This window comes from Hippopotamus amphibius, chromosome 6 (genome assembly GCF_030028045.1).
Source record: "Hippopotamus amphibius kiboko isolate mHipAmp2 chromosome 6, mHipAmp2.hap2, whole genome shotgun sequence".
NCBI lineage: Eukaryota > Metazoa > Chordata > Mammalia > Artiodactyla > Hippopotamidae > Hippopotamus > Hippopotamus amphibius.
In genome coordinates, this window is record NC_080191.1 from 164,637,126 (window position 1) to 164,657,159 (window position 20,034).

Below are 20,034 nucleotides of genomic sequence, written 5' to 3' on the forward strand. Positions count from 1 at the left end.
CGTTCCTCCTACCAGAGAACAACATATGCAATAGAGAAAAAAAAGTACAACATATTTCATAAAATATCAGCTAACTATGATATTCAAACTTTGAAATTATAACATGCCCATAAAATGATGGTATTTTTGGAACACACACATGGCAGAGTAAAGATTTCTTTTTCTAGCAAATCTTCCTTAAAATCAGGTCTTTATTACTAAAATAGGAGTTTTGGAATGTTATCTGGATAAATTCCAGGGAGAAGTCAAATCAAAACAAAGGAAATACCTTACTTTACAGGCTTTCCCAAGTGATAGTAAATACTTTGCAAATAAGTATAAAATCAAAAAGAAAATTGTCTGCATTTTATTTTACTTGTAGCATATTGCACATCTGTTAAAGTATACGCAGGGTCAAAGAAATGTTTTTAAAATAAAAGCGAAATAAAGGCACCAACAAGGGAATGAATAGGTGTCCAACTCCATTTTCGAGATATTTTGAAAATCATCAGCCAATCCATCCTCAGCACTAGTTAGAAGTTATTCTCTAAATACTCACCACCTTCTCACCACACTTCATAATCCCAACACATTACATATTAGTTTCAGATGAACCAGATGCCAAATGGGAGAAATTTTACAGTGCAGAGGAGTCAGCATGGTGGAATGAAACAGGAAATTTTAGCCAAGGTACATTCCCTGGGCTCCCGATTCCCTTACAGCTGCCACCATTCTTCCTAGAACGCATCACACACAGCATACTGTTGTGACATTTGTCTCCCACTGGTCCGGGTTAGAATTCTGCGAGGTTGATATATTACACTCCACTCAGGAGTGGAGCATAAGACACCTCACCAGGGACGCTTGATTAATTCTGCAAAAGCACACACTTATCAACAGAGTGTATACACATAAACCTTCCAAAAATAATATTTATCATAAGGCAGCTTAAAATAAAAACGTATATAATGTGAGAAGACAATGTTGGAAGGAAGAACTGAAAAAATACAGAAAGGAGTGATTAATTGTACCTGCAGAGTAAATTGAGAATCATCTATTCATTCTATGAGTATGGAGTAAAGCTCTACTAAATGTCAGGTAAGGCTCTTGTCATTATGATTTAGTGGAAAACAAAAACAGTCTCTGTTCTCCAAAAGCTGCAGATAAAGTAGAGATATATAATAACTAAGAAAACTGTTAAATCACTAAGATTATTATAGGTATAACTTTTTGATATAAAAATTAAAATTGGATAGTAGGATAAAGCAATTTGGGGATGAGGGGCTCCTTTAGCTAGGGTGGCCAGGAAGACTTCTCTGAGGAGGTAATATTTGAGCTGGGATGCAAAGAGTGAGGCCAGGAAAGAGAGACTTGGAGAAGGGTATTCAAGGTAAAGAGAAAAGTGCAAAGGCTATTGGGAGAAGCCCTTTGGCATCATTGAGGAAAAAAATTAAAAAAAAAAACAAAAACAAAAACGGTTTGTCTGTAACCTAATAGGCTGAGTAAGCAAGCAAGGCCCAGATCATCTAAGTCACTGCAGGCCCAGGGAAGGAGCTTGGATCTATAGCTAAATGATGGGGAAATTAATGCAATTAAAAATAATTCAGGGACTTCCTAGGTGGTGCGGTGGTTAAGAATGCGCCTGCCAATGCAGGGGGCACGGGTTTGAGCCCTGGTCCGGGAAGATCCCACATGCCGCAGAGCAACTAAACCTGTGCACCACAACTATTGAGCCTATGCCTTAGAGCCCATGAGCCACAACTATTGAGCCCATGTGCCACAACTACTGAAGCCCACATGCCTAGAGCCCGTGCTCCACAACAAGAGAAGCCACGGCAATGAGGTGCTCTCACACCACGAAGAGTAGCCCCCACTCGCGGCAACTAGAGGAAGCCCGTGTGCAGCAACGAAAACCCAACACAGCCAATAAATAAATTAATTAATTAAAAAATAATATTAAAGTGGTGCTTCTTAAACCACCTGTGGTGAAAAAAATTCAAGGTTTAAATAAAAAATTGTAATGCAATTTACACTTAAATCTGAGCTTCCTAGCAGCTAAGATCTTTATCCTTGTTTTCCCTTCAACAAGGACAAATAGGGCTGTCACTGTAAGAAAAGGCATTTAAAAAAAGTCAATCAACAAAAATATTCTTTTTTCCATTAACTTGTCTTCCTGTTTACTGGATTTTATTCTTGCCCATCCCCCCGCCCCCAAATTCTTGCATAAATCCTGGTTCCAATTATAGCCGAGAGAAAGAAAGACAGAGAGATAGAGACAGAGACACACAGAGAAAGAATGAACACTAACTACAGAAGTGTGACGGTCAGTTTCATGTGTCAACTTGGGCTACTGTCCCCAACCAAACATTAACCTAGATGTTGCTGTGAAGGTATTTTGTAGATATGATTAATGTCCATAATCAGCTTACTTAGGTAAAGGAGATTATCTTAGATGGTCTGAGTGGGCCTGATTCAATTAGTTGACAGGCCTTAAAAAGAGAATTTCTTCTTCCCCAAAGAAAAATAACTTTCTTTTGTATGTAGCAGCTCTAGCTCATGACCATGCTTTTTTTTTTTTATAAATTTATTTATTTATTTTTATTTATTGGCTCTTCATTGCTGTGTGCAGGCTTTCTATAGTTGTGGAGAGCAGGGGCTACTCTTCCTTGTGGTGCATGGGCTTCTCTTTGCGGTGGCTTCTCTTGTTGCAGAGCACAGGCTTTAGGCATGTGGGCTTCAGTAGTTGCGGAGCATGGGCTCATTAGCTGTGGCTCACGGGCTCTAGAGTGCAGGCTCTGCAGTTGTGGTGCACGGGCTTAGCTGCTCCATGGCATGTGGGATCTTCCTGGACCAGGGATTGAACCCATGTCCCCTGCATTGACAGGGGGATTCTTAACTGCTGTGCTACCAGGGAAGCCCTCACATCTGCTCTTCCTGATGGCCTGTCCTATGGATTTCACACTTACCTAGCCAGCCCCCCAATCATGTAAGCCATTTCCTTGCAATAAATCTCTTAATATATCTTTGGTTCTACTTTTCTGCTTGAACCCGACTGATTCTATGTCACACTTACTTTGAAATAATGTCTTAAAGATAACCTGTGCCAAACACCAAAGGGGTAAAGATAAGTATAATTCCTTCACTTCTATGACCATACAAAATGGATTTATTTATGTAGAAGACAAGGAAAATAATAGTCAACTTGTATAATGGGGCCACACTCAAAATTCCATTGTTGTGGACAAGTGAACTCATGGTAGATGATGATGAAAACAAGATCAGGGCTGTCACCCATTTTGGGTGTGTGGGCCACTCTAATCCCCGAAACCTCATCACAGTGACCAGTGATGGCAAAGAATTAAGAAGAAACATTTCAGCACGAAAACCTCACAGACGAGAATCTACTTTGGAATTTATTGTCAATTTCATTGGCAGACAAGAAACAATAAGATATGGATGCAAAAACTGATATAAAGGGATTTTCCTCGATAAGATTTGCAATAAGATCAAAAGAGGATTAAACTCACCACATGCCCATCATGAGTGTGAATTAAAGAAATTTTGGGTAATTTATATCATGAAACACTATTCAGCCATTCTAATTAGTGTTGTAGAAGAAGATTTAAGGTTATTGAAAAACTTTATGATCTATTGGGGGTAGAAAATATAGGTTACAAACAGTACTAGCAAGGTGATACCAGTTTTGAAACAAATGCTCATAAGCTAGGAGACAAAAAAAAAACTTGGAAGAATACCTCATCGCATTATCAACGATTATCCTTGGCCACTGAGATTTAATAATAAGCTTAATAATTTTCAGTTACATCTTTCTACTCATCTTTATTCTTTATTTTTTCTTTGACAGTGAACACATATTATTAGAAGAGTAAAAACTATTCAAGTTATTTTAAGAACTGAATAGTCAAGAGGTGTCATTCATTTTAAAATAAATATACATTGTTTGAAGTTAAAAATTATCGTGGCTAAGAGTAAGTATTATGTCCCTATCACATCATCCAGCCATATTCTGACCCATTAGAACCATCAGGCTGAGCCTGTGCCTAGCATACACCTTCTCACACCCACAGCATCTTCAGTCCTCCCAACCTGCCAGTTTCACCAGCTCAATGTCCATTCAGTATCTTCATCCCAGCTGCATCTATTCTTTCTATCCCTGGACTCCACCAGCATAAATACAAACCTTCCTTCTATCACGTCTAACATGGTCATATCCCATCCTTGTTCCTTGGGTATCAGTTTGCTCTTCCAAATGTTCACCACCTCCATAATGGTGCTTCTGCCTGAGATCTTCAAGAAGAACCCAAACTTGACTACAGTCACGTTTAAAGGTCTTCTCTGACAAGGAGCTACATCAGCCTACTCATCACCTCCTAACAAGCTACAAACTTTCATCCATACTCATTAGGTTTTCTCTGGTTTAAACCCCTTTTTATACTCATCCTCTTTGATACAGCACAGACATCTACCCATATTCCAAGGAAGAGCTCAATGATCACTTATTCCATATTCCTCTAATGCTTCTAATCACAATCAGTTCCACTGAGCTCTCATAGAATTGAGTTTTCCTTCCACTCTGGTACTGAAGATAACCTGCTTTTTTTTGTCTTTTTTTAAAAGAGCTTTTTATTTTTTATTTTATAATTTTTTTTTTTTTTTTTTTTTTTTTTTTTTTTTTAGCTGCGTCAGGTCTCAGTTATGGCACACAGGAACTTTTTGTTGCAGTGTGAGGGCCCCTCTCTAGTTGACCTTACTGTTGCAGTGTGCAGGCTCCTCTCTGGTTGTGACTTTTTTGTTGCAGTGCGCGGGCTTCTCTCTGGTTGTGGCGAGCAGATTTTACTTTCTCTAGTTGTGGCACGCAGGCTGCAGAGTGCATGGGCTCTGTAGTTTGTGGCACTTGGGCGCTCGAGTTGAGACACGTGAGCCCAGTAGCTGTGGTGCACAGGCTTAGCTGCCCCTCAGCATGTAGGAGTTTAGTTCCCCCACCAGGGATCAAACCCGCGTCCCCTGCATTGGAAGGAGGATTCTTTACCACTGGACCACCAGGGAAGTCCCGATAATCCACTTTTTATTCTAGATAGTTGAATCCATGTTCCTCTTTAGAGCACACTTATGCCTTATGTTTTTTTAATCTCATATAGTAGACACTCAAAAAAGTAATGGACAGAATTGAAATGATCTAGAACATGAAAGAAAAAAATCATAGACATTAAGAATAAAAGGATAGATTAGACCTCCCATCCTTGATCTCTAGTATCAGCATCATGCTGGCAATCAAAAGTACCAACTACATTGGACTGAAAATCCAATGACTTTGACCCTATCCTTTTGGGGGGAGGAAGAAAAAGGAACCTAGAGTAGTAGTAGCTCCTAAACCTGGGGGCACAAAAGACTCACCTAGGTATGTTTTATTAATTAATTTATTTTAATATTTTGGATGCAAATGCCAGAGCCTAACATAAGATCTACCAGCTCAGACTTTCTGAAGTTGTGAGCCCAAAACCTGTGTTGTAAAAACTTGAGGTGATCCTGAGGCATAGCACTGCTTGGGACGTCGGAGTTAAGAATGTATCTTTATGTTTCCCTGGTTTGGGATGCAATGACACTAAGAAAAACAAAATATAAGCTAGGCCATATTATTAAAAAACAAGAGGTAATTTTTTGGCTGTTAAGCTAGATTCACCTTTACACAATCACAGAGAGCTTATTTCATCCTTTCTGATGTATCTAGGTCTTCTGATTTCCCATATTCAAGAGTAATGGTTCTCATACCAAGTTTTTGCAGGTACCTCAAGGACTGTAGGACATGGAAGAGACATAATTTTACCAATAAAACTCCCTTCATTTATTGTGATATTTTTCTTCTTTTTTAAAATGAAAATCATTCAAGAGCTTTCACTTGAAAAATGGCTTCCGCTAATTTTCAGAAAAATGGTTTGGAAATAATGACTCCAGATTTTGCTTCATTTTATTAGAGATCCTTTTTACTTAGGTTATTGATGGACTCTGACATTAATAAATACTTTAAAAAGAGAAAGAGAGTGAGAGACAAAGTAAAACATAAGCTTGATATTATATCTTTGGCCTGTTTCAAAGTTGTTATTTTCCATTTCTTTGGCTAACTGTACGTTATGTAATATTTACATAAAATATTCATACACATATTCTCCTGGAGTAGCTTATCCTATTTGAAGACTTAGTGTCTGATTGGACTATGGGGACAACAGCTGGAGATTAGCTGCTACATATTTTGGAAGCACTGTTTCTTCTTGATTAGTATCAAATCATTCTCAAGTTAAAAAAAAAAGTCCTTTAAGAGACAGGAAGGGGATTCTCTTTACTGTTTCCTATCTACATGCCTTCCCAGTCCTAGAAACTTCCAGAGGGACAAAAAAAAAGCTTTAAAAAAATAGCTTTGCCATGCGTGCATATATGTGTGGATAGCATTTCAAGAGCTAAACAGCAGTATTGGAATTTGCTTCAGAGTTTGGCTTCAAATCAGAGAAGACGTGAGTAAGGGCACGTCCGTGACTCAATCTCAACCCTTGCCAAAGTAATAGTTTTCTAGAAAGAGAACTACAGGAGGAAAAATCCCCAGAAAGTCAGAAAAGAGAAGAGGCAAAGAAACTGCTATGCACATTTATAATGTGCTCATAACTGAATCTTGACAGTGCTGTAAGGAGCGGAGGATCAGGTTTAGGAAAGACAAATATATATATATATATATATATACATAAGGCCTACCCAACGTTTTTGTAGACACATGGTAATTTTCAGTCACATTAATTAAGCTCTGTGCATGGTCCCTGCACATAAATAAAACCAGATGTTTAAGTTGTGGTTCAACCCTGTAGTCTCTCGCATCTACTCCTGCCCTCCCTCACCGCACTCAAGAAATTGGCTTTTTGCCTAAACAGCAAAGGAGGGGAGGGGAGAATTTAAAAAATAGTTCTGGGGTTGCAGGCTTACTTTTCTCATGATGAACAGTTGATGATGTGTGGTGACTATAACTGGCTTTCATGACCTCTCTGAGGGAAAGTGGAGAGTTGGAGTTTTTTTGCGGCTGTTAGGATCCTAAAAGGATTATCTATTCACCATGCTATCAATTTATCAACCATCGCGACAACTGTGCTTCAATTTGGTTAGTTATACATAAGCATGCCTTAAAACGCACTCTCTGAGGGCATTATGCCAAGTGAAATAAGTCAGACAAAGACATACTGTTGGATATCACTTATACGTGGAATCTAAAAAAAAAAAATACAACAAATTAGTGAATATAACAAAAAGAAGCAGGCTCACAGATATAGAGAAGAAACTAGAGTTTAGCAGTGGGGAGAGGGAAAGGGGCAGTGTAGGGGTAGGGCACCAAGAGGTACAAACCCTTAGCTATAAAATAAGCTACAAAGATATATTGTACAACATGGGGAACACTGCCAATGTTTTATAGCTCTAAGTGGAGTATAACCTTTACAAACTGTGAACCTATATTGTATACCTGCTACTTTTATATTATTATACAGCAACTATACTTCAATAAGAAAGAATTAAATCAAAGGCTCACAAATTATATATAAAAAAACCCCTCACTCTCTGATACCCAAGCACAAGAAACACACACACACGTACACACACAAATGCAAGTGTTAGTTAACAAACGACTGTGTTAATAAATGTGGAAAGAATGGCTTCATGGAATCAAAGCCATTAGGTCTCCCTCCTCGAACGCGTTTCTCAACATGTGTACTGAAGCATATTTGTTCCACAAAATGTGAAACATTTTTAGGATTTAAATGAATTTGAGAAATGCTGGGCTATGCAAAGTTAAACAGGTTGCTTTAATGTAGGACTTTCAGAGCATCTAATATGCTGATGCACACTGTGAATATTCAAGAGAGCAATTCCCTATATATTCTCTCTCAGAGCTACTTGACTCAGAGTCTCATGGACTATCCTGTGAGGGCAGTGATCTTCAGGGCATGCTGTGAAAGATGCTAATCTAAATTAACCCCAAGGTATTTGTCCGAGCTTTGGTTGAATTTTTCCTGAGTGAAGAAAATCTCTACTTCCCAAAAAAGTCCATTCTATCTTACAAAAGATCTAAGTCAAACATAATATCTTTAACATTGGACCATAATCTACTTCCCTGTAACTTCCACCACTGCTCTTTGTTTTGCATTGGAAGAACAAAAACAGGCATAATGTAATCCCCTTACCTTGTGCTAGATCTTCAGATAGTTGAAGGCAACAATTATATTCCTACACAGTCTTCTACTGTGCAGGAAAACAAACAAACAAACCTCCAGTTTTAAATGAATGTGTCAAATTACATGCTCTAATCCTCTCTATTCGAATGTATCCTTTAAGAGAAGACACCAGGAAATGAACACAAATTCAGATATGCTTCAATAAATGAAGTCCTAGATCTCATTAGTTTTTGTCTGGAAGACCTAATGATTCCCATTAATTTACTAAAGCTTTTGAGTCCTCATAAATTTCGCGGCAACACATATACGTATGCATGGGTCTTTTGAGGAATGCTGGGAGAATACAAGTCTGCTAGATTTCTTTTGCTCTCCATCACAGAAACTCTTCTGTATACTAAATTGGTTCTTTTTTCTCAATTATCTTACCTCAGTCTCATGCACATTTTATCATTTTAAGAGAGTGGGGTGTAGTATCCTGGCATTTACTGTCAAAGTCCTCTTTCCAGTTTAATACGAATTCATTATTTGACACCACGTAAATCCTCCCAAGCTATTACAAAGCCACATGATACCAATCAGAAGACACTTCTCTACCTGGTCATGAATATTAGAATATAATAAAAGACACTGTCAAATGCCTTCTGAAATTAAGATATCAACCTGTAGCAATTTCCTGATCTGCAAACCCAAGTAGCCAATCTCGTAGCTGTAGATAATGCAGTTCTTATTAATTCACCATCTATGGCATCAGTGACAGTGCCGTCATATAATTTGATATGTTATGAATGTCATGGGAATCAGATGATGTTAACTGCAGTTGATGTAAGTGCAGATTAGGATCTGAAGGAAGTAGGCTGTCAATAGCTGACAGGTCACTTTGAATGACAGGAGAGTAAGAAGCAAATGAAGAAAAAAATCCCCGTAGTCATGATGATAAACAACCAGTACACAGGAAGGCTTTTGTTTTCATTTTTGTTTTTTCTTTATAAAAAATGGGAATGGGAAAAGAGGTGACACAGAATTTTGTGGCATTAAAATAAACAATGTCATTTCACTCTTTGCTCAAATGATGCACTTTAATATGAAAGGGTTAAATAATTTGCTCACTCTTCTGTACCACTAGACATCTCAGTTAAAAACAAAAAACAAAAAACAAACAAACACCCAAATAGATAAAAATTCTGGGTATTTAGTAGCTTCAATAATAAGATTTTATCCAAAGAAGAGTTGATTTTGAAAAGTTATATAGCTTAGTCTACTTTCTTTTAAAAAATTAAAAAAAACAAAGGAAAACTGCCATTTGGCAAGTTCAAGTGTCTTATTGAATTGTCTTAGGCCAAAGTTGCTTATCTGTAAAATCCCCAATGATTTAATTGCAACATAGAAAATAATAAATATCTGCAATGCATGTTTGTCATTTTAAGAACAAATACTACTTTCAAATCACTTTTTCTCCCCGGGATTTAATCTGCCAGGTTTCAGCCCACAGTGAATTCTTGCAGCTGGGTTAGGATCCCCCAAGAAAGGGCGTTCAAAACAGAAATGCTGAGGGAGGCATTTCAGCCAATGAAGGAATTTCAGCTGTGGAGGAGGACAGAAAGTTTCTGAGCACAAGGTTTTCCCCTCTCAGGCCTGGAAATGCCATCTTACAAGGCTTCTTCACCATTTGTTCAGTTCTTGCTTCTACAAGAGTCAGATCTTAAAAACAAACAAAACAAAAAAATCCTCTAGAAAATAGCTCTTCAGGGAACACAATTTTGCTCCTGGTAACAGACATTCTCAAAAATAAAGGAAAAACAGGCAGAATAAACAAAACAGTAAGGTTTAAAACGAAGTGAACTATTACCACAGGGTAATCATTTTAGCTAACTTTTTTGAGATCCTGTTTTGTGCCCAGCATCATTGTTCTCCTTGAGGGAAATAACATTATATGACCATTTGACACAAATATAAACTGAAGGCACAGAGGTTACTAATTTGAATCAGAACATGTGGCTGTGTGCATGAAAGTGTGTGTATGTGAGTATGCATAAATGTGTGTATGTATATGTGAGTGCACTGTACATATGCATGCACATATATAATCTTCACTGATGTGTAATTGGTGACAAATAAATTGCATGTATTAAAGAACACAATTTGATGACTTTTGACATAGATATTTACCAGTGAATGCATTTCATCATCAAGATAAGGAATATATCCACCACCCCTAAAAGTTTCTTTGAACCTCTCTGTAATCCATCTCTTTCCCTTTGTACATTTGAGACTACTGATCTGCTTTCTAACCTATATGCTAGTTTGCATTTTTAAAGAATTTTATAAAGAATTTTATATAAAAGGAATTATACAGCATATACTTTTTTATTTGGGTTCTTAATCTCGGTTTGAGATTCAACATATTGATACATCGTTGCACATATCAATAGTTAGTTTATTTCTTTCTATTGCTAAGCAGTATTTCATTGTATGGCAATATCACAATTTGTTTTGTCATATATTTGTTGATGAACATTTGTTTCCAATTGTTAACAACACTAGTAAAGCTGCTAAAAACATTCAGCTACAAGTTTTTAATTTCTCTAATGAGGTTGAGTATCTTTTCAAGTCCTTATTTGCCATCTATAGATCATCTTTGGTGAAGTGTCTGTTCAAATCCTTTCCTGTTTCGTTTGTTTGTTTGTTTAAATTGGGTTATCTTCTTTTTATTGAGTTGTAAGGATTCTTTATATATTCTAGATATATGTCCTTTGTCAGATACGCAGATGTAGAGAATGGATTTGAGTACACAGGTGGAGAAGGGGAGGTTAGGAAGTAGTGAGAGAGTAGCATTGACATATACACACTGCCAACTGTAAAATAGATAGCTAGTGGGAAGCTGCTGCACAGCACAGGGAGATCAGCTCAATGCTTGTTGACTACCTAGAGGAGTGGAATAGGGAGGCTGGGAGGGAGGGTCAAGAAGGAGGGGATATGGGGATATATGTATAAATATTGCTGATTACTTTGTTGTCCAGCAGAAACTAACACAACATTGTAAAGCAATTATACTCCAATAAAGATGTTAAAAATTTTTAAATTGGGTTATCTTCTCATCATTGAGTTATAAGGGTTCTTTATATATTCTAGATACATGTCCTTTGTCAGATACATATTTTGCAAATAATTTCCCCTGGGCCATAGCTGTCTTTCCAGCTACTTTTTTTCTTTTATTACAGTGTCTGTCTTTCAAGCTACTTTTTTCATTACTTTTTAATTGCTCTTTTGAAGAGCAATCCTTCTGAATTTCAATGGGGTCCAAGTTCTTCATTTTTGCTTTTACAGTTTGTGCATTCCATTCTCTATATAAGAAATAATCACCAAATTCGAAGTTACCAGGATTTTTCACCTATGTTTTCATACATAAATTTTATATTTATAATTCTTATACTTAGGTCTATAATCCATTAGAGATAATTTTTGTATATGGTGTGAGGTAAGAATTGACATTCTTTTTTTGCACATGGCTATCCAATTTTTCCATCACTCTTTGCTGAAGAATATTCCTTCTCCATTGAATTACCATGGTAACTTAGTTAAAAATAAATTGCCTACATATGGGGTGGGGGGAGTTACAGCTGGACTCTATTATCTTATGCTCTTAACCACTATACAACATTACACTTAGAGGCCACTATCTAAGCAGTGAGGTCACTGAAATAATGCCTACTCAGAGCCACCCACGTCCATCTATACTTTAGTTTCCAAATGCCTAATTTACTATCAATGAAGTGATTTAGGTGATAACAGTATCTGGCTTATATAATTATGGTGTTCCAAAGAAGATCATAGTCCGAGGAACCTGCATTTTGAATAATCTGCAGGTGGCCTAGCCTGGTCTCTGAGGATCTAGACACAGTCATCACCTGCTATTCAGACTGACCCGAGAGCTCATATCAGAAAGGATATTCAGCTTTGTCTTATCTTTGGGGTGCTGGGGGAGATGCAGGGAGAAGATCATAGAGTCTCAGAACTGTGAGAGACAGAACCAGGCTGGCAGATCAGCTGCTTGACACCAGGATCATCTTTATCATGTATGATATCTTTATTCAGTTATCAAGCTTTGATTGGACTCCTACAGAGAAGCCAACATCTCTCCCTTCCCTACCCAGAGCAGCCCATTCATCTATGGGCATTCCTCTTTCTCACGCTATGCAATTTCTATGATCCTGAAACTCCCACCTATGAATCCAAGTTTTGAAGCCCCACATGGATTCTACCTGCCTGCCCATCAGTTATATGAAGACATAATCAGGTACTGCCCTAATCTCCCCACCCCACCCAGTATTATGAGAGGGAACTAAGGAAACTAATCTTAATACCCCCCCTTCTTCACATTATAGAGTTGCATGCCCCTTGACATCTTGTTCTCCACTTCGAATAGCTCTCCTTTTATAATATCCTTCTTAAGTGGTTAGCCCAAAACTGAACACAATTCTTCTACATGGACATCACATGGTAATGAGAACACTGACCTCTGTGCCCATAAACAAACTTTAATAGGGCATTTTAGAGTCAGGAATAATAACAAGGTGTACATAATATATGGTCTCACGTTCAGTAGTCTCCTTTTTATTTATCCAAGTTTGTTTTAGTTTGGATAAAACAAAACATTTTCAAGTGGATTTTCTTCTGCCAAAGAGTGACGTTATATTTAACTTTTGTAAATCTAAGTTTGAAAAACTGAAATTCACAATAATGTTATTAATCACACATCTTTTACTTTAATATCAACCATGATAATAAACAATTTTTCAATTATTGTAACAAGGACCTTTAGATGCTAAACAAAATATAAGCAAAATTCTAGGATAGAAAGTCTTGCCAGATACAAAGTTTTATTTTTCTCTTTCTCTAGTTTCACTAAACACTAAAAGGCCCAGTACTTAGATATGTAAGGCATCCGCTAATTACATTTCAAGAGTCAGGCAATGGTCATAGTTATATTTCACAAAACTATCACATTCTCTTGAAGGAAGTCAAAGATTATTATGTGGGCATTGATGCAAGTATGGACAAAATAGACTCTGTTTTCCAAAAAGGGAATACAGAATACAATATCATTCTCCATTTTATCCTCCTGGCTTTACTGATTGATACTTTTGGTGGATAAAAAAAGTAATCTTTATAAAGCAATTCCAGGTAATACAACTTTAAAAAGAACCTATATCTTTCTTTGTCTTACCATGTATCATACTTTGTAATTAGGTATTATTTATATGTTTATTTTTGTTGCAGATGGAATGCTTGTATTCCACAACTCCCCCCCCCCCCCCCCCCCCATATGTTGAAGCCCTAACCCCAGTGTAGCTGTATTTGGAGACAGGGCTTTTAAGAGAGTAATTAAGGTTGAAGGAGGTCATTAGAGTGGGGCCCTGATTGGGCTATAAATCAGAGGTTCTTACAACCCCCTCCTTGGATTTGCTTAATTTGCTAGAGCAGCTCACAGAACTCAGGAAACCCATTTACTCACTAGATTACTGAGTTATTATAAAAGGATACAGCTCAGGAGCAGCCAGATGGAAGAGCGGTCCCGGGCAAGGTATGTGGGAAGAGGCACAGAGCTTCCATGCCCTCTCCAGTCATGCCCCTCTCCCTTCATCTCCATATGTTCACCCAGAAGCTCCTGGAACTCTGTCCTTTGGGATTTTTAAGGAGGCTTCAGTGCATAAGCATGATTAACTAAATCATTTGCCATTGGCAGTTGAGCCCAGTCTCCAACCCCTCTCTCCACCCTAGAGGAGGGGTGGGAGCTGGGACTGAAAGTTCCATACCTCTAATCACCTGGTTGGTTTTTCAGGCAGCCAGCTCCCATCCTTAGGTTACCTAAGGGCTTTCCAAGAGTCACCTCATTAACATAACAAAAGACATCTTTATCACTCTTTCCCTGGGAAATTCCAAGGGTTTTTGGAGCTCTGAGTTAGGAACCCTGGACAAACACCAACTATATATGAGAAATATATTTTGGTCAGCTGAATGACCAAATACATATTTCTTATAGATCATAATGCCACACTGTGAAAGGCCATATCTATAGGAAACATTATTTCACAAGGGTATACGTGATAATCTGGGTTAATTCATCCCTCTTTAAGAGTTTTAAACCATAATTAAACTTCTAGGCACTAACAGAAATGGCAGAGACTTTTTCCTAGTTCCAGGCCACTGGATGCCTTAAACACGCCAGCACAGAGTCTATTTCTGTGAGTCCAGGAAACTGGATTAGAAAAGCACATGCAGCTGCTCAGGCCTCCCCACTTCCTCTGCCTGGGGAATGTCCTCAAATCCATGCTCTGCCCAGACACTGCTTTGTCTTTACACAGGCTACACTTCCCAGGCCTTAACAGCCCAGACAGACTCTCTGCCTTCACCACAGGCTAGATACACATCCTTGGAAAATGTGACCTCATCCCAGGGTAACCCGGGTTCATTTATAGTGGAGAGAACCCATGAAGCTGCTGCCAACCTTCAGACAAAGGGGGTAGGGACAGAGGGGAACAGAAAGTGATATAGAGCAGAAAGAGACGGAACTCAGAACTACCTATAAATCACTTTTGAAACATTTGGAAGATCTAACTTTAAATATCTTCTTATATTTCTGCCTTTTACATAGTGATGGGTAGCTGAGAGTCTTACAATTCAGGGTGTGATCCCCAGACCAGAAGGCAAAGACATCACCTGGGAATTTGTTAATCTCAGGCTTTATCCCAGACCTACTGAATAGAAACAACATTTTAACAAAATAGCCTAAGTGATTTGTATGCAGATGAAAGCTTGAGAAGCACTGGTTTTCAGGGTTTGGAGCAAGAGCTAGAGAAGGCTAAGTCCCCAGGGAAATATCTGAAACCTACTAGTTCTGATCCCTAGTCAGGCCCTGGGCACGCTGGTTGCTCCCTCAGAGCTCTCTTCTGAGGCCTCCCTCCATCTAGCCCTTCTCTTGTCCCTTGAACAGAATCCTGCATCACTCCTCCATGGCAAGCCAGCACTTGGCCCTTTGGGGGTTTCCCACAGGGGTCTATGTGGGCCACTGATGCGGATGCAGAGAAGGAAGGAAGAAGCTTCCATACTGTGCACCTCACAGGTCCTCCTGTAGGAGACAAAATTCATCCAAAATTGCTACAGGGTGTGGCCAATAGAGATGGATTGGGATGAGGTCTTTGTTTTAGGCAGCATTTAAATTTATCTACATTTCAGTAAACAAAAGGCCAAACCCTCTCGCTATCAAGAACATCGCTGCATAAAAACATGGGAGTGAAGAGAAAGATGAAAGGACAGGAACAAAACTACTTTTAGAGCATAAGGAAGATGTGGGAGTGGGGGGGGGGTCACCCTTAGAGGCTCCTCACCCCTCTCCCTTCTCTTTCTCAGTCACTCCCAGCACTATTGTATAGGTGACCTTTAACCTGAAATAATCAGAAATGAGAAAAGAATTAGAGATCTAACTGTGGAAGATGTGGGTAGCCAAGACAGAGAAGCAGCTGGGGCAGATCAGAAATGGGATGAAAGGCTATCCCATCAGCAATACCTCCCCCAAAATAAAAGAGTACAAGGGCAAGCACAGAAATTCCCAAGACAGCCTCAGCAGTTCCTGACTGAATATAACTGAGGAGAGTGCATATTCTTTCTTTCTTTATGTGTGTGTGTGAGTGTGTGTGTGTTTGTTTATTTTTTTAAATTTATTTTTGGCTGCACTGGGTCTCCTTTGCTGCTCACCGGCTTTCTCTAGTTGTGGCGAGCAGGAACTACTCTTCGTTGCAGTGCATGGGCTTCTCATTGTGGTGGCTTCTCTTGTTGCGGAGCACAGGCTCTAGATACGCGGGCTCAGTAGTTGTGGCGTATGGGCTTGCTTGCTCCATGGCATGTGGGATCTTTCTGGACCAGGGATCTAACCTATGTCCCCTGAATTGGCAGGCAGATTCTTAACCACTGTGCTACCAGGGAAGTCCCAAGAGAGTGCGTATTCTTCTACATATATACATAAAGAGCCAGCACAATGCCTTGTACATAGAAGATTTTAGTGCATGTCTGTTAATTGCCTTTTTGAAGACCGAATCCTTTTCCAATAAGATGGGGATATGCTATACTCTCCTGTGTACAAGTCAGTAGCACTTATCATATATCTTATGAGTCAATTTTTTTAATTTCACAGTGAAGATAATGGGTTCCGATGACCCTCTGGGAGGTAAAAGTATGCCTGAACCAAGGCAAAATCTGCTGGGATCCACAGGAACTACAAGAGACGGACTCCTGTTGTTACAACCAGGGTCAAAGTTCTGAGATGGAATGGGGAGTAAATGATCCCAAGAATGCTGGAAAAACTTGGTAACAGAGTGGGAGTGAGCACAAGAAGGGGAATGACCAGGAATGGAAAGGATGACACGTTTATATCAACTTAAAAGAGCAAAAGAGACATTGCCTTGACAGGTTCAACAACATGCTGGAAGCTGGGGAGAGAAGGGGCCCCCTGCTTTGCTGATACAGACAGCAAGTTACAGGGATGATGTAAAAAGGTCAGCAAAATTCAACCTTCATTTGAGCTACTGCTGTTATTTTAACCCTGTTGCAAAGGGTCACAGTGTTCCATCCCAAATAATGAAAGAATGTTGGGAAAAGACCAGAGAAGGCACACACAAAATGGAAACTCACCAAACAAAGGCCAGATTTCCTTCAGGGAGAAATCAACTGGCTTCTGCTAGAGAGTTTTTGTAATGACACACTGTGGCTTCCTTTTCCCCCTGATGTCCTCCTAGCTTAATGGATTTGAAGTAGGAAATAGATGGGTCCCTGGGCCAGAGAGCTGGTATTTGTCAAATGGAGCAAAACTGAAGTTTTGTCCTCAGACAAAAACCAAGCCCACTATCCCTTCTCCACTGACGTTACTGATGTGGAAGGAACCAACTCGTAGTGGGGGAAATTGTTGCAATGCAAATAGAAGTGATTGTTCTTTTTCCTCTTGAGAGCAAGGAAAGCAAAGAGAACATCAACATGCTAGAAGAGAAAGATAACCTGGCCTGAAAGAGTTAAATAATCTTGGTTATTCTTTACCTGTTGCTGCTAACAAACACTTGTGGTTAGACATGTCCTTCACAAAGCTGATTACTCTCTGACTCCATAGGAATTACACCTTGCACCTGGCATTTCTCCATGAATTTGCAGGAGAAAAGAATGCAAGATCCTTACCACCTGGACTCTTATCATATACCCGAACTTCGAGCCCCACGTATAAAATCTTCCCTGACTCCCGAGATGTGGAGGGCACAGTTCCTGAGGTGCTAGCCTGCTGTATCTTCCCTTCTGCCTGGCAGAAAAATAATGCCATCTCTCTGTTCCTCCAAAATCTCTGTCTCCGTATTTCTATTTGGCCTCGGTGCACAGACTAGCCATTATTACGGTAACAGATTGGAGAAAGAGGACGTTATTATTAGCTACCAACAAGGCATATCCAGTTGTGGAAGTTCCACTCTGATAACCACCTTCCTGGATTGCCTCCTGGTACCCAGAACATCCCCCGGACAAGGCTGGGCCAGAGAGGAAGCAGGTCCAGACAGGCAGCACCTGCTTCATGGCAGCTGGCAGGGCTGCAGTGGCTTCCTACCCTGTGCTTCTGTAGCCCGGTGGGCCTGGGCCACAATATCAGAATGATCTGTCTTCACATCTGTCTGCTCCACTGACTGTATGCTCCTTGAGTGGCAGGTCTGTCTACTTTTACAAAGCTGATGTACATGGTGGGTACTCAGGATATGTTTGGCAAATATATCACAAAAAGACAGAGTAAGGGACTGTGCACAGCTGCAGAGGGAGCGTCAAAAGCACATAGTTGTCACCCACACTGGAGAATGGAAAAGTGATAAGGTCACTGGTTTCCATCATGGAAGCCCTTCCCTCCCCTGTATCTCCAGCCATAGTGGCATCTTGAAAGAAGCAGAGAGCACAGGAAGGAGAAAGCTACGAATTGCCGGTACTGGAAAAAAACGACATTTTCCTATTCATCATTATATCCTCATTTCACTGCTCGACTCCACCTCGAGGGCCATTCACCTCCACTGTATCTGCCACCCATACCCTCCAATAGCTTCGGCCACCGCCCACTAATGCAGGCCTCCTGGTTCTGGGGGTACTTGAGGATGTGAAAAAAAACAAAACAAAAAAATTGAATGTTAACTAATGAACCAGGAGAAATATATTCTTGAACTTTCTTCTGTATCCTGCAAGAAGCCTAACCATGCTCTCTTGCTAGCACACACTTGGTCCTAAGCCTGACTTCTTATTTTTCACACTGTGGAAGTGAGGGTTTCTGCTCATAACCTGAGCTTTTGTAAGGCCAAGCAGCACCATCATGGTTCTAAGTAAGTTACACTGGGAAACCCTAATTATAGGAAACCCTGAGTTATGGCTTAACCCTGGGTTATGGCTCCATTTTTAAGAGAAAAGATAAGAAATTTTTACCAATTGACAAGTTAATGAAGAAATTCAAAGGAATAGTCTTGGATTGCTGAGATATTTAAGGTTTTGGCCCAAATCAAGATTTTTTTAAAATAGGCTTTATATGTCACTTCAACGTAAGCATTTCGAATACTTTGATGAGAACATTTTGCTTATATCTAATCCAATGCCTGAGAAATACTTGAGTTTTGTAACAACTAGCTGGAAATATTTGTCTTCAAGCAGCCTTTGGAGTGAGGTACCAAATTTACTGAAATTCACTGCTTTAGAAGTTCCTAAAATGCATGGAGGTTGAGGGAAAGAGGTAGCCATTAGAAAAATACAGCATCTGCCACTACTAATAAAGCATATTGCTAAATCCTAATCTAGGTATGTATTTTTAAGTTAAGCTTAAGATTTGTAAGGAAGTTCATATCTAAGTTGTAATTCATTCAACAGCCAAAGCTGCCAAGTTTCTGAAAGTTACAAGTGAACGCAAAATCTATTCAAGCTCATGTACTAATTTTGTGGGAATCAGAGGGACCATCAATGCCAAATAAGAAAAAATTCCTGAATATTTTAAACAGTCAGTGACTCGTGGAAGTATTTCCCTCTTAGTTGCTCTAATTCCAACTCGTTTTTTTTTTTTTTTTTTTCTTTAATAGCCGTTTGTGCTTTTGGTCAAGTCATCATTTCTCTGTTTTTAAGTAACTGAATGGTGTAGTGTATCTTAGTCACAATAGCCTAATTTAGACAATGATCTCTACTTCCTGAGATGAAGTATATTCCCAAGGGACAAAGCAAAGATTTCACATCAAAGTATAATTTGTTGCTATTTCGTTCTGCTATCTCATAAATGGGTGAATCTGATTTTATAAAAACTTCAGAGAAGTAAGAGTGGACCATAAACCAAAATCCACCTATTAACAGGCTAGAAATGCAGGGAAAGGGAGGGTGGGAAGGCAGAAATGACTACATGGTTTGCTTTATTTTGATTACCCTTACGTAACACCAAGAGCCTGCCTCATTCCTGGTGGTGAGACTCTTAGCACAGCCAATGCTGTTCTTTCTGACCATGGAGCATTTATAAAGTGAGACTGAGCTGGACTCAAAAACAAAACTAAAACATCTTCTTTCCCTTGTTTCCTTTCTTCTTTCTTCCTCTACGGCTGCCTGAGAATCTCTCCTCCAGTTTATTTTCCCTGGGCCCCAGGACAGGATACACAAAGTATGCTGTGTTCGGGAATTTACTGTGTACTAATCTCAACTGACAGAGAACTGATATCCCATAAGACCACACATTCCATTGAAAGGTTGATGTCAGGAGCTTATGGGTAGGAGCTTATTTTTCAGCGTTCTCAATGCAAAA

General features: G+C 39.3%; 1 protein-coding gene across 3 annotated transcripts in view; it reads right to left on the bottom strand.

Moving 5' to 3' along the window:
• Nucleotides 1-20,034, bottom strand: part of P3H2 (prolyl 3-hydroxylase 2) — a 154,600-nt gene that overhangs the window by 84,390 nt on the left and 50,176 nt on the right. The gene's annotated exons all lie outside the window — the stretch shown is intronic.